We start from the raw sequence: 17,067 nt of genomic DNA on the forward strand, positions 1-17,067 counted from the left end.
TTCTCCTCTAGTAATCCTAATGATATTTTCATTTTGTTTTGTTTTATTCTACTTGTTCACTTGTTTATTTTACTTAACTATTTCTGATGCCTGATTATCTTCAGAAAAAAAAAAGACTTTGTATAAGTCCCTGAAACTAAAACTATCTTTAAAATATGTCCTCCAAAGGGCAATTGACTCATATTTCCTGATTCCAGGCAAAACATTAATCCATGTAGTAACTTGAATTACATGGTGAGTTCATCAGAAAGCTATTTTGTTTAAAAAAAGAAATATTCCATGGGAGCATTACTGAGATTTTTCTTGGCCAAAATTATTTGTCATGCTCAATGGGTTAAAACTTTCAGGAATTCAATCATATATTTTTCATGGGCCTAAGAGGGCTCACTCTTTCTTGAAGAAAGCTTTTCCTCTGAAAGTTGCTTGCAATATTAAGTTATTATCTTCACCAGCTTTTCCTGTAGCTCGTCTGAATCACCCAAATATAAAGTGTAACAAATGCATTTCAGGTTAACTGATGTTTCTAGATAATTGAGCTCTTACTATTATAAATGATTAATAATTTTTTCAACATAGATTCCATGTATTGAGTGTGACTTTAAAAATGCCTTTTCAAAATAGCTTGTCCTATTTCAAATGAATAATGTCATTGCAGACCACCTCAAGGATTGTGGCTGCAGTTCAAAGGAGGTTTCTTCAAACATAAATGCTTTAACCTTTTAAAAAGAGATCATTATTTGGTTCTCTATTACAGCCATTCACATTTCTGTTTTAAATAATCTTACGATAGACGTTAGCCCACAGCTTTTTACTTTATGAATGCATGCAAACTGATCTCAATATTTTTAGTTCGATGTGTTATTTGGAGGAAGAAGTAACTGTGGAGTGTTCTTAATAAGCATCAATTAAAGAAGAAATTATCTTTCCTGGAAAAGTGGAGTGTGGTAGAAGCAAATGGTTATTATCCTCATTTCAAACTATTCCTAGAAATGTTTTCACCTGAGTATTTTGGTCAGTGGGATTAAGGGGAAGAAAGGAATGTATCAAGACTTTGTCCAAAAGAAATAGGATCCGAGTCATTTCGTCTGGAAATGGAGTCAGTTTACAGCCAGGTCAGCCTCCAGACAGACGTGCTCTGCCATCCGCACCTTTGTTCTCTTACAAGGCAGAACCTTGTGTTCAACAGGAGGAGGGGCTGTCTGGAGATACCTGAACAAAGAGAAGTCATTCACTGCTCAGTATTTACATAAAGCATGTAACTTTTCAGTAAGTCTCTTTGCTCTCACTGAGCTGTGGCATATACTGAAATTACATGAATCTATTATTTCCTGTGACAAGATATTTATATCGTTATGACTTTGAGATTGAAATTGCCCTCTCAAAAATATTGTTTGGATTTGGTCAACATGAAATGATGGCTATCCCTTGTTCCCTATCAAAAACGTTGTGCTAAAAAAAAAAAAAAAAAAAAAACATTGTGTTAAATCCCACATTTAAAAGTTTCCAAAACAGTATATTTAGGACCTTTGGATCACAAGTGTTTGTTTCTAATGTGTTAAACTTTCCATCTTATGTTTATCCAGTCATTCATCCATTCAACAGTACTTATATGTATAGTTCTGTGTTGGGGCCATAAGACGTTCAAAAGAAGTATGAGGAAAGGCACACTCCTATTAAATATTTAAGTGACATAAGACAAAAATTTACAAATAAACTGAATGGCGAAAGGAATTCAAAAGAGAAAACTATGTGTGTGGGCAGGAGTGGTCTAGAGTAGCTTCATTGTAGAGTCATCTTAAAGCCAAGATTATGAACTAAGATCATGGCATCCAGTTCCATCACTTCATGGCAAATAGATGGGGAAACAGTGGAAACAGTGGCTGACTTTATTTTTGGGGGCTCCAAAATCACTACAGATGGTGACTGCAGCCATGAAATTAAAAGATGCTTACTCCTTGGAAGGAAAGTTATGACCAACCTAGACAGCATATTAAAAAACAGAGACATTACTTTGCCAACAAAGGTCCATCTAGTCAAGGCTATGATTTTTCCAGTAGTCACGTGTGGATGTCAGAGTTGGACTGTAAAGAAAACTGAGTGCCGAAGAACTGATGCTTTTGAACTATGGTGTTGGAGAAGACTCTTGAGAGTCCCTTGGACTGTAAGGAGACCCAGCCAGTCCATCCTAAAGGAGATCAGTCCTGAGTGTTCATTGGAAGGATTGATATTGAAGCTGAAACTCCAATACTTTGGCCAACTCATGAGAAGAGCTGACTCATTTGAAAAGACCCTGATGCTGGGAAAGATTGAGGGCAGGAGAAGAAGGGGACCCCAGAGGATGAGATTGTTGGATGGCATCACTGACACAATGGACATGAGTTTGAGTAAGCTCTGGGAGTTGGTGATGGACAGGGAGGCCTGGTGTGCTGCAGTCCATGGGGCTGCAAAGAGTCAGATATGACTGAGCGACTGAACTGAACTGAAGAAGTTGCTCCCTTCCACTGCCTTCCTTTCAATACCCCTGACTCCAAGTACCCATTCCCTCCTGTCACCTTCTTCATGCCTCCCTCAGTCACATATAAATCCAGCACCAGTGGGTACAGAGAAGCCCATTATGAACTTCTTCAAAGCAGATTGCATGAGATCTTTCTTCCCTCTTCTTTTCCTGTAATTTATCCTGTCTTACTATACATTAGACTATCTTCCATGGTGGGTCTTGTTTTCTGCTACACAACTTTCTCACATATCCCATGCCTTCATGACTAATTTAAAGAAATGGTTTGACCATGATAATATTGAACAGCAGAGTGAACAGGTTGGTGGCAGTAATATTTTTGACAAGATGGTCAATCTAAGTAGCCACAGCTTTCTCCAGCACAACTGGCCAACCTCATGCTAGTGGTAAAGAGCCTTCCTGCCAATTAAAGAGATGTAATAGACTCGGGTTCGATCCCTGGGTCGGGAAGATCCCCTGAAGGACAGCATGGCAACCCACTCTGGTGTTCTTGCCTGGAGAATCCCACGGACAGAGGAGGATGGTGGGCTACAGTCCATAGGATTGCAAAGAGTCAGACAAAACTGAAGTGACTTAGCACGCAGCATGCATTCATGCATTTTGACTATCTCTGTGTTAAATTGGCTTCCCTGAGAAGAGGGATAGATGAGGTGTGAACTGCAAAAACTTCACTTAGAGAGTGCTTTCAGGACATTGTCCTATAATGGAGTGAAAAACAAAGTTAAAGCAAAGGAGCTGACCTGCAAAGTTGTTGCAACTGAGTCCTCAGCCAGCCCTTTAAAGGGCTCTGGGGCTGGGTGTGGTTCCATACTGAGGCATGGGGGCTGGTCCTTTTCTCTCTATATCCTCCAGTCATCGGTCACAAGCCGCTGCTTAGTGAGAGCAGTTCCTTGGGGGCAGTTCCAGTGAGAAATACAGAGTGAGCTGAAAGCAGCCAAAGTGCCCAGCAGCTGGGGGATGAGAATATTATTCCTGAAGAAAGAATCTGATAGGGGACCAAAGTATGAGGGCAAGATTAGGAGAGTGTCTATTAGTATTAGGTCACCCTTGGCTCCCAAATTATTTTTAAGAGTAGGTTTCCCACATTAACAGGGTGGATGCTAACATTATTCCCTTATATGTTTATATTTTGTGATCAATAAGTTTGATGACTTATGATGACTGTCTCCATCACCTTAATAGAGCTCCCAGGTGACAGGAACATGGTTCAAGAGACTCTGTAGATAGTCTGAATGATGTCATCAGTTTCCTGATGATCCTTCTGGAAGGGTGCAGTGAGCTCTTCATTTTAGACTGCTGTCACAACTGCCTGACTACTAGCATACAATGCATTCAGGCTTTTAAATTCATACATACAGGAAGAAACTATACTTTTGGACTGCAACTCTGTATTTTGCAATGGGGCAAGAAATTTGGTCTCTATGTGCTCAGTCGCTCAGTCATGTCAAACCCCTTTGCAACCCCACAGACTGTGGCCCAGCTGACTCCTCTACCAGTGGAATTTTTCAGACAAGAATGCTGGAGTGGGCTACCATTTCCTCCTCCGGGGTCTATGGAATCAATTCATTTACACATGTGGAAGCAAAATAGTCCTCTGAGATACCGTGATTTTGCAAACGCTTGAGTTCTCAAGTAATTAAAAATGGGATTTCATGCTTTCAATTTAGTATGCAGTTCAAATTTTAATTTATTACACTGTACTTCTAAGAGGGAATCTCATGAAGAGGACAAAGGTCCTTATTTTAGAACACATAATTTAATGTGGTGCCATTTCATTTGAAATATTCAGACTCAACCTTCTACCAAAACTAGCTGGTGTTGAATTCAAAACACATCCCTCTAGGCTAAAAATTATATCCTCTAATTATCTGGTCTAAATTTATGATGTTCTCTATTGAGTCTCTAATCTGTTTAGACATACCCTTTTCTGAATCATTGTACTTGTGACAGATATTCAGGTTGTTATTTGGAACTCCTTAACGTCATTTTGAAATTCAATTTATATCCCTCGAAATATCATTTCTATCAAATCATGAGCTCTTTGGCCAGTTTAAAGCTGGATGACTTTGGAATTATAACTCAGGAGGTTGAAAGCTACGGGAGATGGCTGGGTAAGCATCCAAGTCAAAACTGACTTCACGAAAAGGGTCTGTTAATTCAATTAATTAAACTGGCAAGTTAAGACTGTTGTTGAAGCATTGGACTTTACTTCCATCACCAGTCACATCCACAGCTGGGTATTGTTTTGGCTTTGGCTTTATCTCTTCATTCTTTCTGGAATTATTTCTTCACTGATCACTGATCTCCAGTAGCATATTGGGCACCTACGGACCTGGAGAGTTCATCTTTCAGTGTCCTATCTTTTTGCCTTTTCATACTGTACTGTTCATACATTCTAAAGGCAAGAATGCTGAAGTGGTTTGACAGTCCCTCCTCCAGAGGACCACGTTTTGTCAGAACTCTCCACCATGACCCATCTGTCTTGGGTGGCCCTACAAGGCACAGCTCATAGTTTCATTGAGTTAGACAAGGCTGTGATCCATGTGATCAGATTGGTTAGTTTTCTGTGATTGTGGTTTTAGTACTTCAACAGTACATGAACCGTGAACTTCCAGATGTTCAAGCTGGATTTAGAAAAGACAGAGGAACCAGAGATCAAATTGCCAACATCCATCAGATCATCAAAAAAGCAAGAGAGTTCCAGAAAAACATCCATTTCTGCTTTATTGACTATGCCAAAGCCTCTGACTGGGTGGATCACAATAAACTGTGGAAAATTCTTCAAGAAATGGGAACACCAGACCACCTGACCTGCCTCCTGAGAAATCTGTATGCAGGTCAAGAAGCAACAGTTAGAACTGGACATAGAACAACAGACTGGTTCCAAATCAGGAAAAGAGTACCTCAAGGCTGCATCTTGTCACCCTGCTTATTTAACTTATATGCAGAGTACATCATGAGAAATGCTGGACTGGATGAAGCACAAGCTGGAATCAAGATTGCCAGGAGAAATGTCAATAACCTCAGATATGCAGATGATACTACCCTTATGGCAGAAAGTGAAGAAGAACTAAAGAGCCTCTTGAAGAAAGTCTTTCACTCCTCTTTCAGGAGAGTGAAAAGGTTGGCTTAAAACTCAACATTCAGAAAACTAACTGGCCCCATCACTTCATGACAGATAGATGGGGAGACAATGGAAACAGTGATAGACTTTATTTTGGGGGGCTCCAAAATCACTACAGATGGTGATTGCAGCCATGAAATTGAAGGATGCTTGCTCTTTGGAAGTTATGACCAACCCAGACAGCATATTAAAAAGCAGAGGAATTACTTTGTCAACAAAGGTCCATCAAGTCAAAGCTATGGTTTTTCCAGTAGTCATGTATGGGTATGAGAGCTGGACTATAAAGAAAGCTGAGTGCTGAAGAACTGATGCTTTTGAACTGTGGTGTTGGAGGGAGAAGACTCTCAAGAGTCCCTTGGACTGAACGGAGATCCAACCAGTCCATCCTAAAGGAGATCAGTCCTGGGTGTTCATTGGAAGGACTGATGCTGAAGCTGAAACTCCAATACTTTATCCACCTGATGTGAAGGGCTGACTCATTTGAAAAGACCCTGATGCTGGGAAAGATTGAAGGTAGGAGGAGAAGGGGACAACAGAGGATGAGATGGTTGGATGGCATCACCACTGACTCAATGGACATGAGTTTGAGTGAGCTCCGGGAGTTGGTGATGGAGGGAGGCCTGGTGTGCTGCAGTCCACGGGGTCGCAGAGTCAGACACGACTGAGTGACTGAACTGAGCTGAAGACTATTGTTAATACCCTGAAAAGGGTAAAAACTTCTCAGTAACTAATCTCTAGAAGTATATGACTCTTTTAGGAATACCCAGACAAATTTACATCACCGTATTGCAGTAAAAGGACCTGCACGATGCTTTATGAGGCCCCAAACTAAACAGCCACATGTTCTTGTATTATTTACTCAACTGGGGGGAGAGGGGCAAGTCGTTCCGCTTATGAGAATATTGCTAAACCTCATTAGCAGAAGCAACCTGACTCCTCGAAGATACAAACAAACATGCAGGGAAACCCTGTAATAAACTGTGTTTATTAGAGCTAAGAGGAAAATTAGAGGTTAGATTCCTGTCTCTCTCCACGTGTAGATTTGACTGAAACGTAGCAGTGGGGGTAGTGGGGACTCGTAGGAAAGATTAGATGGTTTGGAAATAATTTATCCTTCCCAGTTTAATTGGAAATACTAATAAGGACAGGTCCTTTTGTCTTTTCCTTTGAGCTCTTAAAAGACAGGATGTTCATAATAATGCTTAATACCTAAATAATACCTTTCTTCTTCAAAGAGTTTTAAATACAGTAACTACCTGCTAGAATCTGTACCCAGCAGGCCAGGGGAGCCTCTTACCTCCAACCTCATCTAACTGCTGAATAGCACTTGTTAAAGTGCAGTGAGAGTGGGAAATAGGTAGGAAATAATTGATCTACAATCACCCCATACCATAAAATCATAGAGTGACTGGTTAAAATCCTGAACCCTTTTATATCCTTTCAAACCTACTGTATTTTCAAATAAACATTTAGGATATTTTTTTTTCTTTTTACAAAAGGAACATATGCTTATTGCAAAAAACTTAAGAAGCTTGTGCAAGGGGAAAGAAAAAGCTTAGTGAATTGCTGATTCACTTTATATGTTGTGATCGTTGGCCTCATGACCCTTTTTTGTACCTTTTTTGTTTTTAAAAAGTGCAAATGGGCTTCCCAGGTGACTCAGTGGTAAAGAATCTGCCTGCCAATGCAGGAGGCACAAGAGATGTGGGTTTCCATCCCTGGGTTGGGAAGATCCCCTGGAGTAGGAAATGACAACCTGCTCCAGTATTCTTGCCTGGAAAATTCCATGGACAGAGGAGCCTGGCAGGCTACAGTCCAAAGAGTCGGACACAACGGAGAGAGACTGAGCACACACAGGCAGACACACACACACACACATACACACACACACACACATACAAAATGAGTCACAATAAAAGACTGAAGGTTTAAACCTGAAAGCAGTTGCAACATAACTGGAGACAACAATGAGTAGGTACGTTAATGAGAAAGAGCAAGGTACATTTAAATCAAGCAACTTGATTTTGTGTGTGTGTAATTTTAAGCCAGCTATTCTTAAACAAGATGCTTTGGTTTCCATTTCAACAGCCAAAATATTTACTGGAATGTGTTAACCAGGTTTTGCTAATTTTTTCCCCCTCTGAATCTTCCTTGTTCTTTATTCATGTAGTTATTCATTCAGCAATTAAGTACTGAGACTATCATGTGTGAACAGCTTGTGCCAGGAGCTGAAAAAGGTGTTTAAGCCAAGCAAAAACTTGAGAACCTGATTTCTTGTTCCCTGAGTTGGAGTCATCTAATTTTTAACATTATGAGTAAATAATACTAACATATGAAAGAAAGATTTGAGTAAGTATTTAGAAAATAAAAACCTTTAAAGGTCTCGGATTTCTCTTGTTTTGTTTTCAATGTAATATTTTACAACAGATTCTAGATCAAGCTGATTTAAGGATTTATTTTTCCTACTACATACTTGAGCCTTATCTAAACTACATAGACCTGTGTCCTCTGTTGAGAAACTACCTACAGTGCTTCATACATAACACTCCATGGAATGTGAATTTCACTGCTAAGAGAAACACTAGATAAATTATAGGGTAGGAAAATTTTTAAGGGTAAAAAAATTTTACTTAACTCTTATTAAGTAAAGAATTTCTAGTTCAATGAGCTCCTTTGGAACAGGGAAGGTGTTCTTTTCCCCTACTGTGTGCCTGTAAGATTTCCTGCCTACCTTCAAGGACCAATATGATAATGCTCTTTCCAGGCGCTTTCTAGATCATGCTGGCCTACGTGATTGTTTTCTATCCTTGAAATTCTATGGCACTTATTATACGTGTGTTGTACATAAGACATGCATATAAGACAGAAATGTTATTGGTTATCTTGCTGTCTGAATATATTTGCCCTCTGAAGCCAAATTATAAGTCCTTGGAGGAAATGTCGTGATGGCTAATGTTACTAAAACAAACAAACCAAAAAAACCTCATTATTTCTGGGTGTGTCTGTGAAGGTGTCTCTGGAAGACATTATCGTCGTGGTCCAGGCATGGGTTGGAAAAGAATTTCCAGACACGAGGCAGAATGAAAGAAGAATAAAGTTTATTAGAGTGGGGAGGGGAGAGTCACTGCAAGCACAACAGGCCAGCTTCCTGACAGTCAGGGAGAGCCGACAGTGAACAGGGGTTCTTGATTCATTTTTATACTCTGGGTGTAAGGCGTGGGAAAGGGGTCTTATGGGTCATTTGCTGATTGAATGAGGTAGGTATTTGGGGTGGGGGGTGAAGAGTAATGCAAATACCTTCTCCCTATATGGGGAAAGGGTGGGGAAGGTTATACTGGTCAGAAGGACCTAAAATTCATTAATAGTTACATCATTGAGGATGGGAGGAAAGGTCAGTAAGAGTCTGGTTTTTCTGTTCCTCCATTCCAAGACCCTCCTTGGTGTTTTATCTGCTCTTTCGTCCTTGGGTCACCACAAATATCATTTGAATGAGTAGACTGAATAAGGAAGATCCCTCTCACCCGTGTGAGTGGAGGATGAACCGATGAAAGCCGTTCGGTCACGTCAGACTCTTTGCAACCCTTTGGACTGTAGCCCTCCAGGCGCCTCTGTCCGTGGGGTTTTAAAGGCAAAAATAATGGAGTAGGTTGCCATTTCCTACTTCAGGGGGGGTCTTCCAGGGATCGAACCCGAGTCTCTTGTGTCTCTTGGGATAGGCAGGCGGATTCTTTACCACTGTGCCACCTGCAGGCAAATTTGTTCTCTCTTTGCCTAAGCTGGCACTTCTGTTTTCTCCTGTCCTAACACACCCGGTGCCCCTGGTTCTGGGACTTTTTGATTCAGACCAAGAGCTGCACCATCAGTTCCCCTGGTTCTCAGACCTTAAGACCAGGCCTGAATTACACCCAGGCTTTCAGTTCTTCCGCTTGCAGACACAGATCATGGAACTTCTCGTCCTCTCTAACCATGGGAGCCAATTCCTATAATAAATCTCTTCTCATGTCTGTACATCCACATATATCCTGTTGGTTCTGTTTCTCTGGAGAACCCTGCCTCAAACAGCTATATCCCTTACATTTCATTGTATTTTCCCAGAGTACCTCCCAAACCACTGTTGCTATGTAACTGCAGGAGATTCTGTTTACATAAAATCCTAAAAAGCTGCAACACTGTAGCCCTGGAGATTTTCACAGTGATGATTGTATGTGTTAGTACATGTTCTCTTTAGAACTATTCTAGTGAATTCCCTGGTGGCCCAGGGGCTAGGACTCATTTCCACTGCAGGGGGCACAGGTTCAATCCCTGGTTGGGGAACTAAGATTCCACATGCCATGCAACAGTCAAAAAATAAACAATGAAAAATTTTAAAATAAACTAAAAAAAAAAGAACTACTTTAAATCCTGTCTGCTTTATCCAATGTCCCCATTCTTCTTAAAAAACATACTGATCACTTTGTAGCTTCCTGTGTTTAACTATAGAAAGATTTTAAGATGGCTGTTTGTAAAACAGGTGGGACAGCACAAAAAGTAATCCTGGCACAATGCCCTAAGTCCCAAGCAGGGCCAGGACACTGTGGAGGAGGGTCACCCTTAGTAAGTCTCCAGCCTTTGAAGTGGATTCCAGGGTAGGTAAGACCATTATCCCAAGAGAAGAGAAAAGTGAGAACTCAAGATCTTCTCCTTTTCTCTAACAAAAATCATTTTATTATTTATCACGGTGTTGTAGGTCAGGGATCAGCCAGGTGATTGTTCTTTTCCACGTGGAGTTGATAGGGTCCAAGATGGCTTCCATCACTGCCTGCTGCCTTGGTGACACTGGCTAGAAGCCTGGGCTCAAGTGGGGCATGGACCTATATGTGGCCTTTCCATCACAGTGGTCCAGTCAGGCTTTCAGTGGCAGCTCAGGGCTCCTAGGGGGAAATAGTACAAGAGCCCAAATCCTTTCTGATGACTTAAAACTTGTCCTTTGCTTCATCCCTACAGTTGTTTAATTAACCAATACTCTTAGGAAAGATGTTTTGTTTTTAATAATATGAATGTTCTTACTATTATATTTAACTTTTTAAAAGTTGTGTTATTATTTTTGGTATTAAAAGTTCATACATCCACAGTCATGTAAGAGATGCAAGAAAAATATAAAATTACAAGAAGTGAAATAAAAATAATCTAAAATCCCATGACTGTCAATTATTGGGGGCTTTGGTAAACATCTTTCTAAATAGCTATGTATTTGTATACATATATACTTATTGTATATACACATGCCATATATGACTTTATAAACATGACATTTTTAGGACTTCCCTGGTAGTCCAGTGGTAAGAATCTGCATGCCAGTGCGGGGGACATGGGTTCAATCCTGGTCCAGGAAGATGCCACACGCCATGGGGCAACTAAGCCCAAGGGCCACAACTACTGAGCCTGTGTCCTGCAGCCTGGGTGCCACAAGAGAAGCCACTGCAATGAGAAGCCCATGCACCACAGCTAGAGAGGAGTCCCTCCTCTCTGCAACTAGAGAAAGCCTGGACACGCCAGCAAAGACCCAGCCCCGCAAAAAATGCCACCTTATAACTTAGTCATGGAGAAAGCAGCTGGAATATATATTTGATCTCTTATAGTGGTCAAATAAACAACCAACTAATAGCAAGGAGATCCAACCAGTCCATGCTAAAGAAGATCAGTCCTGGATGTTCTTTGGAAGGAATGATGCCAAAGCTGAAACTCCAGTACTTTGGCCACCTCATGTGAAGAGTTGACTCATTGGAAAAGACCCTGATGCTGGGAGGGATTGGGGGCAGGAGGAGAAGGGGACAACAGAGGATGAGATGGCTGGATGGCATCACTGACTCGATGGACACGAGTCTGAGTGAACTCCAGGAGTTGGTGATCGACAGGGAGGCCTGGCATGCTGCAGTTCATGGGATCACAAAGAGTCGGACACAACTGAGGAACTGAACTGAACTGAACTGAACTGAGTAACAAGTTCTTTCTGTTTCCTGCTGCGCTAACATAGGTTCATAGGAATGTAACCTTACTCATTGATGAGGCTAGGTAACTATCAGCCAAATGTTTGCATTTTACTGCAGAAGCCCCCCCAAAAAAAGAAGGTGGGGAAAAGAAGGAGGGGTTGGGAGGAGGAAGGAAGAGGGCGGGGAACAAGAGAGAAAGGGAAGAGTAACATAAATAAACTGGGGTTTTATTTTTCTCTAGCGGCAAGAAATAGAGAAATAGAAATTCTAGGGCTGGTCAGCAGCTCCATGATGTAATCAGTGTCCAGGTTCCTGTATCCTTCACTCAGCCATGCTACTCTGTTCATCACTTTGGGCTCCCAAGACGGTCACTTCACTTCCCAACAGTGCGTCCATGTTCCTGATGGAAGGCAGCTGAGGGTCTAAAAGGAAAGGGCAAAAATGTTCAAACCAGCTAAACCTGTCCTCCTTCTAAGGGTTTTCCTGGAGGTCTTGCTCAATAAGTTCTGTTCCCATCTCAGCATTGGGAACAGGATTGTCCTCTTCTGCAAGCAAGACTTTTGAATAGTTTTGGCAACTTGCTTGTAAGAAAGGACATTCTCACTTTAGGAAGGCAACTATCTCTGCCACAATAACTAATATGTGGTATTTTTAATACACGTTGGTGAATGTATATGTACATATTCCCAAGAAACTTGATCAAAGAAAGGAAAAGATGAAATGGATAAAATTTTTCTTGCGAGTGAAGTTTTATTTGGGGCAAAATGAGGACTGCAGCCCTGGAGGCAGCCCCTCAGACAGCTCTGAGAAGCTGGCTCCTAGGAGGCAGTTGGGAGATCAATATATGTGATTTTGGTGAAGGAGGAGTTCACATAATTAAGCACTTATCTTACAAAGGTTCTCTGCTAGTCACAAAGAACTGATGTCACCATGAAGGGATTTAGTGCTTTTCTAGATATGAGGAGATGCAAGGATTGGGATCATGAAATCAGTTCCTGAAAATATCTAACTATCTAAAATCCTGTTCCACCAGTTTTCCTGGAGCACAAAGTGCCCCAAAATAAATAAAACTTTCATATAGATAGAGAAGTCTGAAAGTATGAGATTGATTCTAGAATAATGTCCATGAAAATTTTCAATGAAAAGAGAATTTCTTCATTTTCAATTCAAGTTAACGAATATCTAAGATATGAGAAGGAAAAAAAACCCATGATGGATAGAACTATTTTCCTGCCCTCAAGGATCTCAGCCTAGTGACACAGGTGTTCAAATAAATAATTTAATATAAAAATCCCTTTTGCATGAAAAATGTATAAAGGAATACGTGAGGGGTGGGAGAACTTTGGAAAGGAATAAAGATAGGGTCTCCTGTGCAGTAGGCTTAACAGATAAGTAAAAGTACATCAAAGGGATGAAATAAAAGAAGTACTTTTCGGGGCAATGGAGTGGGAAAATGCAACGTATATCAGGTTCCAACTGCTCCCTTTAAAATATTGTGTAAGAAGTCCGTGTGTAGCCTGGGTTGGTCAGAGTTTGGTCTATGAATCACCCATATCACCAATATGATACTCCAACCCCTAGTGATTCTGATTCAACTAACTCAGTGTTTCTGAACTTACTCTTTAGAATTCTTAGGCACGTCGAAGTTTGAGAACCCTAGGTCTAGCTTGATGGAAGAGAAACTGGGTCAAAGAGACTATTACCTTATCAGTCCCTTCTTGTATTCCTGTCGTACAGTCTAACTATATTTCTGAGTTATGTTGACTTTTGACTCCTTCTTGGACACTCCCTCACTGAGGTCTTGGTTCTGAATCCCTACCATGGAGCCAATGTAGGCAAAATAATTCGAAGATGTTAAAGCCTTGGGTCTGAGATTTTATCCACTTTTTGGGTGAAAAACCCCTTTGGTAATCTAGTGAAGATATGGCACTCACTTCTAAAAATAATGTTTTAAAATACATAAAATTAAACACATAAAACAAAGTACATCAATTAGGTTGAAAAATAGTTATCAACATATTGAAAGAAGGAAGTAAACTTGCCCTACTACTTGCCCTATGCTTTTTTTTATGTTCTATCTAACAGGCAAATGTTTATAAATTATATGCAGAGAGATATAAGTTATATAGGTTATACAGTGATAAATAGATGGGGTCTGTAAGTTCTCACATTAGAGACCAATGTGAATGTTTTTGTTGCTGGGCTTGAACAGAGCATTAATGGTGGTCTTTGACAAAGCAACAAAGTATGTCATATCAAGTGTGAAAGTCTATGTATTTTTTTTTTGGAGTCCATGGATCTCCTGAAATCACATGAGCTTCTGCAGATCCAGCATGAAGAACCACTATCCAGTAGATTAACTAGTTGAGTTGGCCTCAAATGGGGCAGTACTGCTGTTATGGTGTATGTGAGAAACGTGAGGAGGCAATTTGAGGTTTCACATAATTGGGAAGATACTATTGGCCATTAGAGGACAGGAGGGCCAAGAATGCTGCATGGTCAGCTATATGCTGAGGAAGTCCCATTCAACAAAATACTGTTCTGTCCTGAATGACTCTCTAATGTTCTACTATACCATGAAATTAAAAGACGCTTACTCCTTGGAAGAAAAGTTATGACCAACCTAGACAGCATATTCAAAAGCAGAGACATTACTTTGCCGACTAAGGTCTGTCTAGTCAAGGCTATGGTTTTTCCAGTAGTCATGTATGGATGTGAGAGTTGGACTGTGAAGAAGGCTGAGCACCGAAGAATTGATGTTTTTGAACTGTGGTGTTAGAGAAGACTCTTGAGAGTCCCTTGGACTGCAAGGAGATCCAACCAGTCCATTCTGAAGGAGATCAACCCTGGGATTTCTTTGGAAGGAATAATGCTAAAGCTGAAACTCTAGTACTTTGGCCACCTCATGAGAAGAGTTGACTCTTTGGAAAACACTCTGATGCTGGGAGGGATTGGGGGCAGGAGGAGAAGGGGACAACTGAGGATGAGATGGCTGGATGGCATCACGAACTCGATGGACGTGAGTTTGAGTGAACTCCGGGAGTTGGTGATGGACAGGGAGGCCTGGCGTGCTGTGATTCATGGGGTCGCAAAGAGTCGGACACGACTGAGCGACTGAACTGAACTGAACTGATGTGAAAATCCTCTCTATAATCTTCTGAACTTAAGACCTATCTCCATTTTTACATAGGAACAGAAAAATTTTTCATAAGATAAGTCATATCTGACTCTTTGTGATCCCATGGCCTTCCGCGTGACAGGCTATTCTGTCCTCTACTATCTCCTGGGATTTGCTCAAATTCATGTCCATTGACTTAGTGATGCTGTCTAACCATCTCATTCTCTGTTGCCCCCTTCACCTTCTGCTTTCAACCTTTCCCAGCATCAGCGTTTTTTCCAGTGAGTCGTTTCTTTGAATTAGGTGGCCAAAGAATTGGAATTACAGCTTCAACAACAGTCCTTCCAACGAATATTCAGGGTTGATTTCCTTTAGGATTGACTGGTTTGATCTCCTTACTGTCCAAGGGACTCTCAAGAGTCTTCAGCACCACAATTCAAAAGCATCATAAAAATAATATGTGTTGAATTACCCAGAAAAACAACAATGATGCAAATTCAGAGAGGGACCATTGTAATTTGTGTCATTTAAAACTTTGTACTAAAGATTTTTCACTATTTTGGAAAACTATGTCACCAATAGCAAGGCCATTGAAGAAATTTGAGTCCCAATAAACAATACTTTTGTACCCTGTAGCTATCGTAGTTATATGATTCTATGTATGGATGTGCATATGTAGATGTGCACACATATTTAGCCTCTTAATTTAAATGTCAAATACGAAGTAAAATATAAAATAAGCAGTAAATAACATCAATGAGAAAATGTAAAATTAAAATGTGAAATATATTGAGTTAAATATTGCTTTCCTTCCCTTAAATCTAAACTTAAACATGATAAGTATATGTAAGCACATGATTACTTCATCATGCCTTCTAGTGGTTGTATTCAAACTTTTATTGACATAAAAAATTGTACTTTAAAAAAATTTGTTTATTTTGCTGTATTGGGTCTTCATTGCTGTGCACAGGGTTACTCTAGTTGTGGCGAACTGGTGCTACTTTTCCTTGCGATTCTAGGGCTTTGCATTGTAGTGGCTTCTTTTGTTGCTGAGCAGGGGCTCTAGGCACCCAGTATTCAATAGCTGGCATGTGGGCTCAGTAGCTGTGGCTCTTCTGCCCCAGGGCACTGACTCAGTAGCTGTGGCACACGCGCTTTGTCACTCTGCACCCTGTGGGATCTTCCCAGACCAGGGATTAAACTCATGTCCCCTGCATTGGCAGGCAGATTCTTAACCACCAAGGAAGACCTCCAAGGAAGCACACTATTTTTTATAATTTTCTTTCCTTCTACTAAGCAGTTGTGACATTATATGGATTGCTTAAAATTTTTATTTATTGTTATATTATCTATGTATTTTATTTCATGAAGTAAAGAAGGCACTACAAAATACTAATTACAAAAAGATGGATCTGGGTCAGATATGGTTGAGAATCACTTGATCCTGACCAAAATTTTCACCGAAAGAGCTATTAAAGCACATGCTTCATTCCACTAGAATAGAAATGAACTTACAAGGAAAGTGTAGGATACGAGATGTAACATGGAGAACAGAAATAGCTAAAAATATGCCAGTAAATATGAATAACAGTATAAATTAATGCACAAATATATTTTTTGCTCAATTAAGAAATACACTAAAACTTTAGATATAACCAAAAAAAAAAAAGTAACAAAATGCAAGCGCTGAGAAAGCAGGGGAGTTGTATTTACTAAAGAGTAAAGTTTGCCAAGATGGCACTAGTGGTAAAGAACAGCCTGCCAATGCAGGAGACATAAGAGACACAGGTTCGATCCCTAGGTTGGAGAGATCCCCTGGGGGAGGGCATGACAACCCACTTCACTATTCTTGCCTAGAGAATCCCATGGACATAGGAGCCTGGCAGACTACAGTCCATAGGGTCACAAAGAGTCGAACACAACTGAAGTGACTTAGCACAAGGTCTGCCAAAACTGGAACTGTGCTCAGTGAGAGGATAGAAATAGAAATAAATACATAAATCCACTCAAAAACAGAAAAATAATCTGCAATTTCCAAGCCAGCAGAGAAAATTATGGGGCACATGAAAAACTTTGTTTAACCCATTAGAGAGCAAAAAAGGAGAAAGCAAAGAAAAATACAATTAAAAAAAGACAACTAGTGTGTAGAAATATGTCTAAATAGATGAGCAATCACGATAAATATTAAAAAATTACATTCACCTATAAAAGGATAGAGATAATCAGAATGTACAAAAATATGGGCTCTAGATGTTTATACAAGACACAAGTAAAACAACTGCACAGAAAGACAAAAAAATAAAGGAACAGAAAATTGATATATGCTAAATCAGACAGATAG

The sequence above is a fragment of the Capricornis sumatraensis genome, chromosome 12 (genome assembly GCF_032405125.1).
Source record: "Capricornis sumatraensis isolate serow.1 chromosome 12, serow.2, whole genome shotgun sequence".
NCBI classification, from domain to species: domain Eukaryota; kingdom Metazoa; phylum Chordata; class Mammalia; order Artiodactyla; family Bovidae; genus Capricornis; species Capricornis sumatraensis.